Source organism: Melopsittacus undulatus, chromosome 1 (assembly GCF_012275295.1).
Source record: "Melopsittacus undulatus isolate bMelUnd1 chromosome 1, bMelUnd1.mat.Z, whole genome shotgun sequence".
Classification (NCBI taxonomy): domain Eukaryota; kingdom Metazoa; phylum Chordata; class Aves; order Psittaciformes; family Psittaculidae; genus Melopsittacus; species Melopsittacus undulatus.
This window is the reverse complement of record NC_047527.1, coordinates 6,779,369-6,798,116: the sequence shown is the minus strand read 5'-3', so window position 1 is coordinate 6,798,116 and position 18,748 is coordinate 6,779,369. Positions and strand designations below refer to the sequence as shown.

Sequence of the window (18,748 nt, the reverse complement as noted above, 5' to 3'; positions counted from 1 at the left end):
AGACCTTTAAGACCATCAAGACAAACCATTATTCCAGGTCTGCCAAAGCCACCACTAACCCATGGCACTGAGGGCCTCATCTAAATGTTTTTTGAACGTTTCCAGGGATGTGGCCTGGGCAGCCTGTTCCAATGCCTGAGCACCCTCTCTGTGAAGAAATTGTTCCTAATATCCAATCTAAACCTCCCCTGGTGCAGCTTGAGAGTGTTTACTCTTCTCCTGTCCGTTGTTACCTGGGGGAAGAGACTGACCCTGAACTCGCTCCATCTCCTGTCAGGCAATTGTAGAAAGTGCTAAGGTCCCCCCTGAGCTTTCTCTTCTCCAGACTAAACCCCCCTGGTCCATCAACCATTCCCCATCACACTGTGCTCCAGGCCCTTGCACAAGGTCCAATGCCCTTCTCTGGCCCCACTCCAGCACCTCAATGTCTCTCTTGTAGTGAGGGGCCCAGAACTGAAAACAGAATTCGAGGTGCAGTCTCACCAGTGCCAAGCACAGAGGTTAAAAGAGGACAGTGGAGAATGCGGGCATCGATCCCGCTACCTCTCGCATGCTAAGCGAGCGCTCTACCATTTGAGCTAATTCCCCTCATGGTGGTATATCCCTGTAGGAGAAGGCTGCAGCATTCTCTTGGGCAGGAGATGCAAGTAAGATGAAGCAGGAACTGCAGACTGGCTCAGAGACTGAGTGGCAGAGTGAATGGTTGTGAAGTATAAGGGTCTGTACAGTCATCTAACTGCATACTATACATGACTCAGTTAAGATTGCTATCACGCTGATATCGTGAAAGGCTGAAAACCATGCCAGCTGTACAAACATTTTGGAAGTGGTAGTCTGTGGGAATGTGAATTAAAAAACAACAAAAAAAGAAAAGAATCATAGCTTTTTAACACTAAAGGTAGAATAGTTTATTTGTAAATTTGAGTTTTAAATTCAAGGAAAAAGAAAAGAGCTAATCTGGGGAGAAATGAAAGCTGGATCACAGGCTTTGCCATGAGAGATCATTTGCCCTGCCATTTGAGACTGGATCAATAAACCATTAGACCAGTTCCCTTTTCTCATCTACGCAAAAAGTACAGTGATTTGAAAGGCCAGATTGCATGCAAATAGAAATATAGATCTAGTCCTTGTGCAGAATCAGGGCAACAACAGCCTTAGGCTTCTCAGGTTGACCAAAGCTAGTTAGGAAGCAGATGATTAACTGTGGCAGGTTTTGTGTACTTGTCTCTTCACATAAGGATGAGCTTGTAGGTCAACTTTCTGATATTTATGCTACATTCCAGCAGGGATTCACATCATTCCAGAACTCCCTTCCCTACCAATGAGGCAAGAGAAGAAAAATGACCCATACCTGTACTAATCCATTCCAGATGTCAGGTGAGTCAGATCAGTAACAGTGGTTTTAATGGTGTCAGAGTTTGAGGCAGCTCAGCTATGTCCATCTGCAGCCCTGTGCTTTGAGCTAGAGGGTGCTACAAAAGAAAGGAACTACAGTTTTGGCAGTGTTCAGAAAAGCTAGAACAAGTCTTTTTTTTTTGGCCAGAAGATGGAGGTGGGCTTCAACTAAGTTGATTTTAAATTAGACATCTATAGCCAGCAGAGAAAGTTTTTCAGGGAGTAATTTTTCTGCCCTATTTTTAACCATGTACTTTGTCTTAAGCTGTATTGCACAAAGAAGGAACTGTTCTCTCCACTGACTATAAAAGAAGCTGAGATACTTACTTTGGCTATGCACATTGTGCAAGATGGACCAGACTCTTAAGTCCCCAATTCATTTTTCTACAGTAACAGCTAAAAATAAGAAGCTAACATCTAGCCACAAGCACACCCTAAATCCAAGTGTAAGAATTACATTTAGAGAGCTCTGGAAATGAAAATTATGAAGCTGGTTCAAGAAAGACAGCAGATTTGTCACAGCTGGCAGTGGAAATGGTTATTTGAAAGAGGCAGGCAGCATCCTAAGTTATATCCTAGTGGACAGGTCAATGCAAAGGGAAAGAAGGGTATCAGACTGGGCGCTTACAGAGGTATACTTTAGACAGCAGTTGGAGTAATTAGTTAATGAAGACAATTGGGTTGTTCACAATGTAGTGGTGTTCCTGGTAATATCCCTCCCATAATGGGGCTGGTACAGGGCACTAGAAGTTGCTACATTCAGAACTCTGAAGGAAATCATCCATCAATGCTTTAATCTCTGGTCTTATTTCAAAGCTATCAGCCTTCCACTAGGTCTCAGCATCATATGAATCTCCTACTTCGATGGCAGTTTGCAACACACTGACTAATTGGTTTTGACTGCTTTTAAAAGTCTGTCACATTGTTATGCTTCGAAATGTACATAGCTCATGGTATTGCCTTCAAAACAACTGTGTACTTCATCCTGAAAGCATTAGGGCTCACTTGCTCCAGTCTTGCTGGGATATATAGACTGGTCAGGTGAAGCTAGCACCTGGGCCATGTCACTGTTAAGAAGGAGCCAGTTACAAAAGATATGGGGGATTCAAATAAAGGCACCGAATCTTGCTGACTTATGTGAGACCTTTGAATATTTGTTAATTCTTCTATTAAAGTTACAAAAAAAGACGAAGGAGAATGTGTGTGCAGAAGGGAGAAAGGGAGAGGAAAATAAAACATTAAAGTTTTGAAACATGTAGAGTATCAAGTAAAGATGTCAATTTAACAGTGCCCTTCAAAGGCTTTTCTTTTAGCAGAGAGTCATTTTAAAGGAAAAACCTAAAGGGAGAGAAACTATTTAATATTTTTTTTTAATTATTCCACATAGTAATATTTACCCATTCTGGGAAGAAGTTATCTTTCCATTCCTTTTACTTATTGGGACTACTAGTTTTTCCTTCTTCCTTTTTTCCCCCTCAGTGTATTTGATGGCAGTACAGAGCACATAAAGTGCCTTATTTATTAGTTATAAATTAGCTGAGATTGTCTGAAGGTTTTGCTACAGCTGTTATTAGAGCCTGATGTTATTTTCTTGAAGACAAAACAGTAATAACACATGAAAGTGGGGAACAAGAGGAATGGTGCAGTAGCAATGGTTCTTTCTGCTGCTGTTTTCTTGTAAATCTCACTGATAAGGATAAAAAGTAATACATACAGTTTTATTATGTACTAAAAAACCAAATAAAGTTCTGCTACCATCAGGATGTTTAAAAAGCTTTTAACTGGGTTGGTGGTATTTTTGTGTGTGTTTGTGGCTTTTTCTTCATTTTTTCTTTCAATTTTTCCTAGTCATGGGTTCACAGCAGAACTGTAAATGAAACAGTCATGCAGGGCGATATCCTTCTAAGAAAAGGTGTAAGAAAAGAACAAGAACAAGGAGGGAAAAGGTCATTGAAGGAGAAGATCAAGGCAAGGTCAAGGTTTCCTCACTTCTGGCATGTCACTGTCTGGGCTCTAGGAACCATTATGGGATGCATGGGAAGAGCATTGAAATGGTGATGGTCTGGGCAGGGTACAAGAGAGGCCTCTGTCTTTGCACTGGCTACTACAGGAGCCAAGATGTCCGAGCCAGCTACTGAGGAGTCCATGAGGTCTAGGAATCAGCTGAGGGACCATTCTCCATGTATATGTCTCTGTGTGAGAGGTATCTGGAGGGCCACAAGGGCCCAAGGGCCAGCCTCTGAGTAGATTCAGTGTCTAAGGACTATTACTGCATGGTCTATAGTGTGGTGGTGTGTGCAAGTGGATCTATGTACCGTTAACTGGAGTGGGGACCTTAAATCCCAGTGTTGGCAACTTTGAGGGATTGAGATGCAGGTTCAGCTACTGAGCAGACTGAGCATCTGAGGTCACTTACTGCAGTAATTGCTTATATGTATAAACAAGTTTTATTTCTTTTATATTATAAATATATGTTTTATATATAAATATATACTGCTTGTATGTATTTATATTTTCCGGTAAAGGACTTTCATCCAGATCAGAGAGGAGAACAGGACAAGGCCTTTGGTGCTGTTTAGGCTTACATATTTGCTGAGCATGTTTGTTTATTTTGATCTGTGTGTCTAGCTCTGTGTGTGTGCATATGTGTATGGTATATGTCTGTTTGTGCATGTGCTTACTGTAACACACTCTCAGCCTCATTGCTGGCTGAACTTAGGGCATGTACATCACCTCTGTTAGCTGATCAAAATCTGACCACTCCCTAGCAATTAGAACAACTGGAATCAGGTTGGAGATGCTTTCTCTACAGCTGCAGGAACATGGTGAGAAGTGTCAAGAGAGTATTTTTGTCTATTTCAATAGTTCATAAAGCTTCAGGACCATAGGATTCTCATCTGCACCAAGAGGAAAGATACAACCCCAAGCAGCAGCAATTCTTCTGCTTTGCAACTGGTTTCTGGCTCCAGGGAAATTCTTGTCCAGGCTGTGGAGTAAATCTTGGAACCACTGCCTTATGGGAGGTGAGTCGCCACTAAATTGACATTCTGTGCCTGAGCTGACAGCTTTTCCTAAGGTCTGATTTCTACAAAACAGAACTATTAATAATTACGGGGTGAGTAAAAGCCTGTGTCACTCCTTGGCTATTTGGTATTGGCATTTGATGACAGCCACATTTTTAAACGTGACTTTGATGCTGGGCTTTTCATAAAGCAAAATAAAATATATCTGTCTAACTGAATTTAAATAGTCATGTACTTTCCACTGTTCCTGATCATTCTGCATGAAATATTTACTCCCAAGACAGCCTTCCTGTCTATTCCCAGCCTTTTAATCTCATGTGGGTGACTTGTGTCAAGCTTGAATGCCCCATGATGCCTTTCTCTTTAATTTTTTATGATTTTATTAATCTATGACTAATTATCTTGTTAACTGGTTGATCCGAGGTTTTGGCAGCAAAATCTGGCCCGATGAAGCCACTCCAGATTCTTGGAGTTTCCCCAGTATGATCTATAAAGTTGTTCATGGTGTGTCAGTAGGAGACTGATTGGACTGTTCATGTCTCAGAGCTTGCTTATCAACAGCTCTATGTAACAGTTCACTTAGGCTTCTGCTTTCAGAAGTCAGAACCTGTGTGGGTCTCTGCTGCTTGAAAACACAAGTGCAAAGAGTCAAAAAGAGCCCAGCACATGACATCTGTGATTTACTCTTCACTGAGTCAGACCTGAAAGAATGTCTGGAAACACAGGGAGTGAGGAATGCAATTACTCCCTTCTGGAATCAAAGACAAGAAGTTTCATTTCTAATGCAAAATATGAGAGCAACGCTTGGAACCCAGGCTGCTTTTTCTGCCAGAGAAAAACCCAGGCAGAAATTCTATCTCACTTTTTCTCTCCATTCTCTGACCTGATCAATTCTGAGTTCTTCTTGATAAAGTGAAGCCAATTGAAAAGCAACTTAACCTCCCCCTTGTTATTAACAGGCTTCTTGTCAGGGAATATGTTACAATGAGGAACAGCTGGGTCTTTGAAGTTATTCAGGCGTAAAGGTTTATTCTAGGTGCATTCTCTAAAAAGAAGTTGATCTGTTTGCACTTTAAAATAAACAGTGATTTTCTCAGCAGCTGAACAAGACTTCCTTTACACATTCTCTGAGAGCCACCAGAGCAAACTGCTCAGAGGTGATGCATCCTGCTCCCAGATCCTGTTTTAGCTTGGGTGGTGGAATCTGAGATGTTTCTGGGCTGGTAGATTTTAACTTCTCCCGTATGAAGCTGTATAGCCAGAGATAACTTATCCACAGCAAGTCTGGGGTTGACACCAGGCTGGGGAAAGCCATCATTGCCCTGGAGGGCAGGGCCACTGTTCAGAGGGCTCTGGACAAGCTCTAGAGAGATAGGCTGTATTATATCAATAGGATATAATGGGACAGTGTTGAATGCTTTGCACAAGTCTGGATACTAGATACCCTGATGCTTCTATATATTGTGCTCTGTGGGCTTCCCCTCTGATAAAGCAGGTTGGGCTGTCCCCTGCTGTGTATCAGAAGATCAATAAGCAGTTTAGAATCTCAGACTGTTGACATTTTCCTTTCTCCCTCAAAAATATCTTGGCCCAATGAAAATTCAGTCAGGTTTTAACAGCAAGGGAAAATTTAGCAGCAATAGAAGCTGGGGGTTTATGTTGGGTCTTGACAGGAAAGTGAAAGAAGAAAGATTTGAAATCATTTTCAGGCGTAATTCAGTTCCAGAATTTGATTAGGGATCACAGTCTACTGTCTGAGGTTAGTATTTATTCCTTAAGGTATTTCAATTCACTGCAGAAGTAAATGCTAGGGAATGGAAAAACTGTCAAAGTACCTTAGCTTTAAGGCCCACATTGCTAATCATGACACCCATGCCCCAAGGCCTTGAACCTGTAAGTTCTTGTTCAACAAGGACAGCAGGTGGGAGAGGAAGCTGTACAGAAACACAAGTGAAATTAAGTGCCAGATTTATTTCTCTGCACAGAGTGGAAGTGAAATGTCGGTTTTCCACAAAGCTGCTTTTTATTTGCAAGAAGGGGAAGGAAGAAAGGGCTATTGTTCACCAAAGACTGTTGGATCTGACAAATTAGTGTGCCACATCTACAGCCTGTTTATGCTGATTTACACCCACTGAGGGTCTGGCCTGAATGCTGAAATATAGAACTTGGCTTGGTAATGAGATATTTACTCATGTGGTCCTGTTAGCCTCATTACAGCTATTCAGGATTAAATTGGAAGCTGCACAACTCAGGTTGCTTTCCACTCTCTGTCTCCTTTTTTACCTCATGCTTTCACATGAAACAACTGGCATCTGCCCAGAATGAAGGATCGGCCTGCTAAATCCATCATGTGTGCTTTTGTTCTCTTCCCAAAAGAAAGCTTCCTGATCTTCTGGATTGATCAGGCTATTCGGAGCTTCACTTGCTAAACAAAAGAAAGGCAAATTAATGCAAGTGTTATCTGGCTACTGTCTTGAGCAATATTATTACTGATTTGGAAAATTTGTCTCTTTTTTTTTCGTGTATTTTTTCCTTTTCTTCATTGCATTTGGAATTTTACAGAGGTACATGCATTATTCCATTTGTGGCTTCAGTGAATTTCACAGGCAAATCTGCTGGTCTATTTGTTGAGGTTTATTTGGGTTCTTTCCTATCAATCAGGTTTAGAGCTTGTACAACTAGATCCAACTTCAATGAAGCTCATAACCTTAAATTATTTAATGATATGCAACAAAGCGTGCTTACAATACAACCTGGTAGGGGCAGAATTTGAAAGAGATTCATGTACTTTAAGTTAATTCTCAAAGGAGAACTGCATATCAATGATATCCTAAGAAACATGTTTTCAGGGACCTCCCAGGGGATCTACTGTTTTCCCTGGAGAAGTCTGGTTTCCTCACTTGAGCACCCAATCTGCACCTAATTATATACATCTCATAGTATCTATACTTCACAAAGTCAGCTTCCAGTAAAGAAACTATTCATGGCATCAGTACCAAGAAGTACATTGAATATTCATGAAGATTCATACTAATCACGGGTACCTAAAATACAGAGGCATAAAAATGCCTATCAAAGCTAGGTTGTACAAAAAATAAATTATAAAAACAGCTCTGGAATAATTTTATAAATATTTTATGTCAAGAAGAAGAGATGAATCTTGAGATTGGATGTGAGGACAATTGCTCAGTTAATTACCCATGGACAGCATATAATTTAATTACAATGTAACAGTTTTATGGAATTTTCTGGTTTGCATCAGAACTTATTGAAACAAAAGTCTGTGAAAATGAGATTATAAAGTAACCTGAGGCCCTTCCAAATCAAACTCTGTAAACTGAATTAAAATCAAAAGGCCCAAGCCTTTTCAAAAGCATTTGTTATACAGCGAGACGTGTTACTTCGCAGTGGTGGTGGAGTGAAGGAAATAGCTAAAGGCTCTCATTTGATTGTGATTTGTCAAAAGAAACTATTTTTTCACCTATCTGTTGGAGAAGTTTTCTCAGTGGTGATGTAAAATCAATGCACTTCCTGGAAGAGAAGATTTAATTTCACAACTTTGAGGAAAAAAAACAAACCAAAAAGCCTATTTATAAGGAAAAAAGATGTTAACGGCCAAACGCATTCAGTGATTCCTCACAGCTGGACTTCCTCTTGGCAATCTAATTTTATGAGCCTCCCTAGGCTAGAGTTGTATCTTTGTCTCTTCCCATATCTGGAGTATTCTCTGGTGCTACTCAGCCCTTTCCTCCCATGTAGGAGTAGGAATGCATAAAACAATGCATGGAGCTTTTGATGTTGAATAAGCCTTTTAAGAGCCATTGCTTTCAAGGAGGGAAACCCTTATTTTTCATTCTCTAAGGCTGCATAACCCTCACAGCTTTTTTCCCTTACTATTTTTTCATTAGGCTCTATAAAATCGACTATCCTTGTAGATTAGTATTACTGTTTGTTCATATCTTTATTACACCTTTTTTTTTAGTTATCCAGTAATTTTACATTTACTTCAGATATTTAATTCTGATGTTGAATAACTTACTAAGTTTTAATCTTTGCACAGTCCTGCTACCATAAAATTCATCATGATCTGGATGTTGACTTATTGAAATGTCAGATGGATATTCTTAATCTTTTAAATACACACATTATGATTTTTGTGCTGATATTTTCAGTTGAAATATCATGTTGGGTTAAGTGAAATGTCTGTGCATGTTAAATTAAAGCAGATACCTTCACCAGTAAGGCTTGCTATCAAAAAGAGACTTGAGGGGAGGAAGGACAAATTTGTTTACTCATTTTTTGGCTTATGATAAGGCTAAAATATCTGAGTATTCAGAAAACTAGCAGCTACTGATTTTTTACTGCAAACTGATAGTATCATCAGCTTCTGACAAATTTTCCCACAGTACTCCCAGTTATCACTGATGTTCTTCATTACAAATTTATACTTCTTCTTTGTTATACTCCCAAATTTGCTTCCTTGGGGTAAAGTATCCCCTTTGTTATCATTCAACCATCTTTTGTTCAGAGCATGTTCTAAAAATGAGATCTGGATCACTGACTCCAAGAGGATGGTGAACCTCTTCACAGATGGGATATAAGCAGCAAGCTAAGGCTGTTCATCTGGTATCTGTCTGATGCTGTATGAGACTGTGGATCCCAGCATCTGAAGGATCATAAGATTTATTCGCTATCTGTATTTCTCTTCATAATTCTTATGTGTTGTTATCAATACTGTTATTACAGCAGTTTTGTCATACCATTTATGCTGTGCCTTACTTACTGAGATCTGGAAAGAACTCTGCACCTTTCCTGGTGCAGAACTGAGGGCTAAGGAGTAACAGCAAGACTTGCACAACCTCCATAAATTGAAATTCAGATTTAATATTCAGATTTATTTTGGAAGAAAAATGTGTTTATAAAAATAGACCATCTTAGGATGTGTCTGTGACTTCTTGCCCATTGATCACATCTTAATTCGTCAGAAATAGGTCAGTGCTGCAGGTTCGAATCTCAGTTCTTTAGCTCTGCAGTACTATGGACCACAAGTGTATTGTCTTAATTATAAACCATGTTTCTTAGCAGAACTCCACTGCACAACAGAAACAGACTGCAGTGCAAGGAAAAAGTGCAGAGTAAATATTCCAGCTATCATGTTGACCATCAAACTAGAATTCTGAAGTGCCAGACAAGGCAGTATAAACTCTTACAAAGTGTGGGGGAAATTGGCGTAGCTGGGATATCTGTATTTTATGTGGTGAATAAGTCAGTTTTAGAACAATCTTAGCCTGTGGTACACTACAAGCAATAGAGCTTGTAGAGAAAGAGAGCTGCTAACCTAGAAAACATCTAATCATTTTTGCTTTTATGAAAGAGGAAATGATTCTGCTGTTTACAAAGTCTCAAGTGTGACTAATTTATCATTTTACTTATGCATGGGTAAGCTTCATACATAGTGCTCTTAATATGTGCAGCAGAATGAGAAGGGATGGTGGTGTTAAAAATAGAAGAAATTGGTGGGAAGTGAACCAGTCCCCCTAAATGAAATATTTTAACCCCATAACTAGTCAGTGGAGAGCAAGAAAGTATCTCTGACAGCTTACTTATCATCTTCCAGTTTGACTAAATTAGGTCCCTGAACTAAAAAGACTTGTGAATATAGTTGAAGGTTTACCAGTCTGCAGAGAATTTGAACAAATTGCGGTGAACTCAAGCTATTCTTGCAGTGGGAACAAACAGCACTGTTAGCAGGTTGGGAAGTAGAGATGTCTGTAAAATAATAGATGATGTAAAAAGTAGCATGGTAGGGATAAAAAACAAAGAAGGAAAGAGAAGGGCCATGACAGAATAAAATACTTCACCAAAATATATACATCAAATAAAAAAATGTCTTTCAAACCCCTGAGCATACAGGGAACTGTTGTCTATGGCATTTTGTTCACTACAGGCACTGCAGAAACTTACAGTGATTTAAAAAATATGTATTATTCTTTCTATTCTGTTATTTACTATAATTCATATTTTGACAGCATTAATATTATACATATAAAATATTTGCCTATAAGTTTCTAGGGTACACACCTGGGCTCTAGTTAATGGACTATTTTGCACTGAAAAATCACTACATAAAACATTATTAAGGACTTCCCTAACCACTAGGCTAGACATCCATACCCACACTTGCTTTCATTTCCTGTCGCAATACAGAAATGCCTGTGAATTAAAATTAAAGAAGTAATAGAATAAAATGAAATGCATTAAAATTAAAAGAATAAGAAATACATACTTCTGCAGAGCAAAAGAGCTTCCATTATGTCCTAGAACTAAGTATGACATTAAGGAACCATTTTTTAATCTTGTTTAGAAAGTGCTCTACATTCTATGTTCTATTGAGACATACAAGGCACTTTTTCCCCCTTCTCTCTAGATTTTGTTCTTTTTCTGTCTTCTGTATGAAAATACCTGGTGCTCAGTATGTTGCAAGTCTTGCGAAGTGCTTAAAGATGACCTCCTGGTTAAAGTCCCTCTGCAAATAAAAGTAAATCCTTAGTTTGTGGCTCTGTATCTTGGCATAAAGATCCTCTGAACTGCCAAGATGAGGCAGCTCTGGCCACTTGCCTCAGTTTAGAGTGAGACACAGGCCAGGGACAGACCCACCTATGTGATTACAACAGCATGATGTGATACAGGGTCTATCAATCCAGCTGGCACCAGTGGAAGCTAAAGAAAAACACTTGATTTTTTCCCTTCCACAGTAATTATTTAATGTGCTCAAGCTGGGATTTAGTGTCATCTATTTTCAGAGTCACAAGGGAGGTCTAGATTAGGCTTGGAGGGTGTTTTCAGATGGCAGTTTGGTACCATGGGATCACAGGATAATTCAAGCAGGAAAGGGCCTCAGGGACTCCAGTCAATAATCCTGCTTGAACCAGAGAGCTCTACTAGGTCAGAACAAGTCACTCTGGTCTATATCTTCAGCCTTGAAACATCTAAATGCCAGCTGACTTTTTTTTTCTTTTCGTTTTGGGGTTTGTTTTTTTTTTCTACTTTTCTTTTTTCTTTTTCCTTTTTTATTTCTTTTAGTGTTCAAATTCCTTTATTTAAGTAAGCAACTGTAATATGCAGGGTTGTCTACTCAAAAGAGCGTAGCCAGATATAACTTTATGTCTTGACTCTGAGCCTGCTAGATACGAGGTGTGAACAATCTTAACACTGTGCAATTCCGTTAGCTCTGGGATGAATTTCACTAAGCACTTTTAACCTCTGTCTGCCCACAACATCCAGTGTTGCTGTTCCCTAAACAACACTGGGTAAGATTGAGTGAGCTTTTGCATACAAGCTCCTTGCATACAAACTGCTTTCATGCATAATATAACTAGGAAGGCACATGAGGGCAATTCAGAGAAGAGCATCAATGCTTTTGTCTCTCTCCTGAGCCTTCGGGAAATTATTCAAAGTGCTTGGAGTTCATGCTATCTTATGCTGTTGTACATCTCCTGCTTGGAGAATTCAATGAAATCCTGGATAACCCCACTACATCAGGCAATACCTACATTTCCTAGTGTTATTATTAGAAGCAAAATGTCTGTAAGAAATGCCTTTCTTTATTTTTAGCTGGGTTTGTGTTTATGTTGGGTTTTTTCCCCACTGCATTGAATTTATCTAAGACAGCTGTACCTTTAAATATGTAATTACTTTGCCTACTGCTGTAGAGCTTTCCTTGGGGGAAAGGTATCAGAAGAACAGTTATCTTCACCTCGGATGAAGTGGAAAATTTAGTTGTAAGTGGCATTTACTGCTCTCTTCAGTAGCAATAATCTAGCCATCGAAATGTTACTCAGATTGCTTCTTTTGACCCTTTTTAACAAGATCACAGCTTTCAGCATTTCAAATACCCTTATCAACCAGACCCAGCAGTGACTTCAGGAAAGGCATTACCTGATGTGGGAAGCTCTAAGGTGTCGGAGTCAATCAGCCCCAGTACAAAGCAAATCTTATCAGAAATCCTTTGCTCTTTACTTTGTGCGATTGTTCTCTTCCTTATTGATGAAGGGGATGGAAGGTTGGTTGAAGAAAGAACTCTGTGAGTAGCGTACAGGCTTTTTCCCTACACAAGTGTCTTTTATGAAACATCAGCTTATTAAAGCTGTTACTACAGTGGGTGTGTTGGAGGTGATGTGAGTAAAATGAGGTCTAAAAAACATTAGGCAACCTTTAAGGTGGTCAGAGTAAAAATCAGCAGGTCACATCAGCATGGATTTCTGCTGTGGTACCAAAACCACAGAAAATGTCTTCTTCTCATGTTCTCAATAGCAGTACATCACTGCGTTCAGTGGAAAGAGAAGCTGATAGTTTGAAATACAGCAGCAGATGATGGTACTCCATGATGGAAAATAACCTTTGTCAACTTCAGGCATTAAGGGCTAGAGAAGATGCAGGTGCTGAGCACCAAATTAGTTCTTTGGGATAATTTGGCAACACTTTAAAAGTTCAAAGTCACAGGGATCTTTTGGACTTCTAAAACTAGTAAGAAATAGAAAGAGGACTTATGGAAATTTAGCTTGAATTTTCCATTCTCTGAAAATACCAAAGGAAGACATAAAGAAGATGTTCATCTTGAAGGTAGTGAGGCCCTGGAACAACTTGCCCAAGGAAGTTGTGAATGCTCCATCCATCGTAGTGTTCAAGGCCAAGTTGGACAGAGCCTTGGGTGACATGGTCTAGTGTTAAGGTGTCCCTGCCCATTACAGGAGGATTGGGACTAGATGACCTTAAGGTCCTTTCCAACCCAAACTATTCTATGAGTCTATGATTCTATGGTTCTATGAACCACTCACTCTTTTTTGATATGTTGGTAAAAGAAAAGAAGTAGAAGTGGTTGGGATCCTCTGTTTTCATTTTTTCTAGGTGTCACCACTGTATTCACTTTCTGTGCTGAATAACTTGCAATTTTTACATGGATTAAATAATTTTAGACTCTATTGCAAAGTATCTTTGGATCTATTGCCAAAAATTGTTGGAGAAAACTAAATATCCTTATCATATGAATGAGATAATTATTGATCACTAAATTGTTAGATACTTAGAAATATACATTAATATTTTTATTTTATTATTATTATTATTATTGGAGGGGATTTAAAATATTAAAATAACAATAATAAGCAAATTCAAATCTAATTGAAATATTCTTGCATCACATCCATAGTCCACTTGTATGGTTTTTATGAGTAATGGAAATGCATATGGGTAAATTTTGTAGCATGAAAAAGTAGTTATTGAATTCTACTAATAAATGTAATAATTTTGTGAGGTTCTGGTGTATTCTTCATCCTTAGAAGCTGCTTCATGCAGTGGGAATGTCATTCTACATAAATGGCAAGGGGTAATCAATGGAATTGATGCAGAGATTATGGAGTAAAGTTGAAAGGCCTGGGGATATCAGACTTAAGGCCTGTCTAAGCCTACAACTACTGTTGTGAAGATCTATTAAAAAGCACTGCTGCAAACATCATATTCAGCTACCTTTGATTCCTGTGACTGTTTCTATGTTCTTGGCTTGCAGAAAATTATCTGGGAGTCCTGATGGTCATCAAATAAAACATGAACCAACAATACACCCTTGTAACAAAGAATTGTTTTCTATAAGGTGAACCTGGTACTGCAAACCTGCGTGCTAGAATTGTGTATTACTTTCTATATTCCTGAATCTATCTATAGGGTCTGTTAGTGCTCAATGCAGCAACATTCAAAGGATTTGTTTATGCCCTCAGTAAAGATCAATATATTTTCAATATGCCTAGAATAGCTTAATGAGTGTCCTGGAAACCTCATGCAAGATGAAAAATTGATTGGATATGATTCTTGTTAGAGCCTACCTATGAACTCATTGATTTTTGTTAGATGTCAACTTTGCAAAATGCTTCTTAGAAGTTTTCAACTCTGAAACATCTACAGTGAAATAAAAGCTCACTTATGTCAATAAAAAGCTGTGATATCCTTATAGAGCTTAAAACCTTCAGCAAGCGTACATGTTTTGTAAAAGGTATAACACATTAGTATCCATTGCTCCTCTTGTTCAAAGCATGCATTTCCTATTGGATGTTAGATGAATTCGTGGCACCACTCAAAGAAAAAGAGAAAAGAAGGAGGACACTTCAGATTTTACTTGCAGTAGGAATTAAAGCAATTGCAGTAGGGATTAAAGGATTTACTTGGGGAGCAGAATTAGTTATCCATACCTAGGCTTTCCTATAGTGTGCTAGAGGAAGGGTATGATTCCCAACTCATGCTTTTCAGAAGACAGGAATTTTAGTAAATGCTTTCTGAGGACAGAGGCTTTTAACTTCCAAGTAGCTCAGTCCTCTCAGGATTCATAAACTGTTTCTTCTCCTGAAGTTATATTGCTAAACCCTTTTCTAAAAATAAAAAGGAGGGAAAGGAGAAAGTCAGTAATTTCCCATGAAACATAGCTAGATGGGAAAAGAATTCTCTGCTTTTTGCCTTTTAGTCAAGTAGTTAAAATAGTCTTCTAGAGATGGAAAAGCTGAAGTTTTTTCTGACTAAGCTATATCAAACCTACCCTTTTTAAGTAAATGTGCTAACAATTAGAGTGTAAGATATCTGAGGGCATACTGTTCCCATTTGTCTCCTGTTGAAATTATTGTAAAAATATATGGGTAAATAAATATAATAAAAAAGAAATATATAATAAATTATATAGACAATCTACATATTTGTAAAAATATATAGATAAATAAATAGATCTACAAATGATTTCTTCAGCTACTCACAGGTTTAAGAACAGGAAGCGAATCTGATTTCCTAAACGACTGCAGTTGTGTTTCCATACTTACTAACTCACAAAAACTGAAACAGCTTCAACAAAGGAAATATAAGAAAAGTCTAGTATCTGAATGACCATGTCCTGTCTCAAGTGAGTTTCCATTGGCTATTTGAGTGCACCTACTTTCAGGTAAGGCTCAGGATTGTATTTGTTTTTCCTTTATGAGTTTCACAGCCACTAAATTATATACTCAGTCTCTGTTTATTTTGTACATAGCCCAGTTTATGCTTTACTCTTTAAACATGGCTAGATAATATGAAATTAATATCTGAGCATATTCTCTGATCAAATGTTCTATGTGTTCAGCTGGGATGGTGGCAATAGGGATGCAGAATGAGAGAGCAGATTTGATTCAGGTTATCATATATTTCAGAAGAATATTTTTAATTACTGACTACTGGGAAAAGCTGACCCGCATCACTGTCTCAACTAAGAAATGGCCTCATTGAGTTATCTACTTCGACAAGATGGCAAATTGTAAAGGGAAAGATGAGCCAAGATTCCTGAGAAGCATCATCCTTCTGATAGCATCTGCAATTAGCCATTTTAGAGGATTTCCAGGGTCAGTATTAAAGTTTTTATATTTTATACTTTTAAAAGCCTGGATGAGCGATAACACCAGCCTTTAGATCCTGTCCTCAGAAAACCAATAAAATTAAGCACCCCAGTACTGACCTTAAACCCCTTTGAAGTTAGCTTAGTTCCATAGGTACGGAATATCTCCATTCCACAGTTAAATATCCATTTTGGATTTAGCACAATGGTAAAAGAGAAGACAAGGTCAGGATGAAGATCAGTTGAGAAAAAAAGGGAAAAAGAATATTATGAGAATAACTAGATTAAGGCACTTTTAAATATCCCTACTAAATTTCCCCACTGCTTTTTCTTCCAGGCAACAGAAACAGATCTAAGGCCAAAAAGTGGTTTGAATGGCTTGAAAAGTTTCTGCACATATATGTGATGGCTCCAAAGTCAGTTATTCTGATTTATATAGAGCATCAACACACTTGTCTGTGATCACACGTGGCCATGACCAGCCTGAATACATCTGGGCTCTGTGCAGGGATATGAAACTGCTATTTCTGTCATTATTCTTATACCTTACTCACTTCCTGATTTTAAACACTACGTCTTAGATTCAGTTTTTTGTGAAAGGTTCCTCCTTCCCATCATCACTGTAAGTAGTGAATCAGAACGGTTAGAAATACCTTTACATTGACAAGATATTAGAAAAAGCACAAAGACAAAGTGTATATGTCTTTTTTTATGAAATATAAGCTATTCCAGAAGATACAATTGAAACAAAATGAAAGAACAGAAAATCAAAACCCAAACTGACAAAAAAGAAAAAAGCTTCCTGAAAATCAAGAAACTTTCATTATCTCAAATTTGAGACCCAAGATCCATTGCAACTTATAAAGGCTAGAATCAAACCTTTTTATATGAAGTTCTAATATAAAGAACATAGAAATTGTGTTTTCAGCTTTGTGTCTGCAAAATGGGGAAGAAACTGGAAGGAACTTCAAGAAAATAAATAAATGCTATGAACTGATCAAAACAGATGCCTCGGGTCTTCAACTGGAGTCAATTAATTGCAAATGATTATTCTCCTTAGCTGGTACACATTTAAAAGCTATCTTTATTTTCCTACCACCACTAATAGAATTCTCCCAATTCCATCTACATTTCTCATAACCTGTTGCAACATTTCCTTGAAATGCATGAAGCATGAGGTCATATTCCCCACACTCTGCTTCCCAACAGGATGTCCTTTGAGCACATCAGCTCTGTAAATACGATTAGCAACGCATGGTTAGTCTGCGCAGCAGCACTTACTCGGAGAAAAAAAGCAAACTCCAGTCTTGCTCATTGTTTCCTGAGAGTAGTCAAGCCCAGTGGATTCATTCGTTTCCATCTGCTTCACTAGTTTTGTTTCTGAGTAAAGGAAATATTTCAGATTGAGTACAAGATGTGCAGATTCAGTTGTGGACATGTTCACCTTTGATTTAGCTTCTTGGTTTTTGTTGGATTTGTTTGTTTGTGGGTAGGTTTTCTCCTCCCCTAGTCTGTTTTGAAAGAAGCAGCTGTGGTGTGATTCTGTCACTGGTAAGGAGAAAAGGCTGTAAGGGAAAGGTAAATCATAATCCCATATGAGGCTAAAGTGAGCAGTGATTGGTGGTCAAGGAGCAAAAAAAGGGGAATGTTTTTTTGAGGGGCAAACTATTCCTCCATTTCTCATTTCTCCATATAGTATATAAATCCAAATCCATTTACTGCACTAAAAAAAGACATCAGGAGTGTATTTAACTGAGGCAAGAACTGATGGTAATTCTAAGTTGCCGTATCCAGGGTGTCAGTGAAAAAGTGTCATCAGGAGAGGTCTTCAGTGCAGCCTGCACACTTAGGGGAGAGGAGTCCAAGTGAAATGACTGAATCTGGACCTTGTAAAGGTGAATGTGGAGAAGTGTCAGTTTAACTTTTTGTCTTTAAAATAGATTCAGTACTTGAATTTATTTTAATGGGTAAGAAATTAAATCAGTTTTCCCTAAGTTTCCCTAATTACTACCTGTGGCAGTAATTGGTGAGTGATCCCCAATTGTCCTATGTGACTGAAATGTTTTAAAACAAGTGTTCCACACTGTTCCAAATGACATCCCTGACACTAAATTGGAGAGACATCAATCTGATGGGTGGATCACTCGATGGATAAAGAACTGGCTGTATGGCCACAAACAAAGAGCTGTGGTCAATGACTCAATGTCCAGCTGGAGAGCATTAACAAGCGGTGTCCCTCAGGGATCGGTGTTGGGACCAGTCTTGTTCAATGTCTTTGTCAGTGACACAGACAGTGGGATTGAGTGTGCCCTCAGCAAGTTTGCTGATGACACCAAGCTGTGTGGTTCGTTTGATATGCTGGAGGGAAGGAATGGTATCCAGAGGGACCTTGACACACTTGTGAGGTGGGCTGATGCCAACCTCATGAAGTTTAGCCATGCCAAGTGCAAGGTCCTACACCTGGGTGGGAGCAATCCCAGGCACAGTTACAGGTTGGGCAGAGAAGAGATTCAGAGCAGCCCTGCGGAGAAGGACTTGGGGGTGTTGGTTGATGAGAAAATGGACATGAGCCGGCTTCAGTGTGCACTCGCAGTCCAGAAAGCCAACCGTATCCTGGGCTGCTCTTCCACAAGAGGAGCGTGATGATCCTGTCCCTCTACTATTGTGAGACCTCACTTGGAGTATTGTGTGCAGTTCTGGTGTCTTCAACATAAAAAGGACATGGAACTGTTGGAACAACTCCAGAGGAGGCCACAAGGATGATCAGGGGACTGGAGCACCTCCTGTATGAAGACAGGCTGAAAAAGTTGGGGCTGTTCAGCCTGGAGAAGAGAAGGCTGCATGGAGACCTCATAGCAGCATTTCAGTATCTGAAGGGGGCCTACAGGGATGCTGGAGAGGGACTCTTCATTAGGGACTGTAGTGATAG

The 18,748-nt window shown here is 39.0% G+C and overlaps 1 non-coding gene across 1 annotated transcript; it reads right to left on the bottom strand.

Annotated features, from left to right (window-relative positions):
• Positions 1-515: 515 nt before the first annotated feature.
• TRNAA-AGC (transfer RNA alanine (anticodon AGC)) lies at positions 516-588 on the bottom strand. Its single transcript has one exon. It is a non-coding gene; the product is annotated as a tRNA-Ala (tRNA).
• Positions 589-18,748: the final 18,160 nt, after the last annotated feature.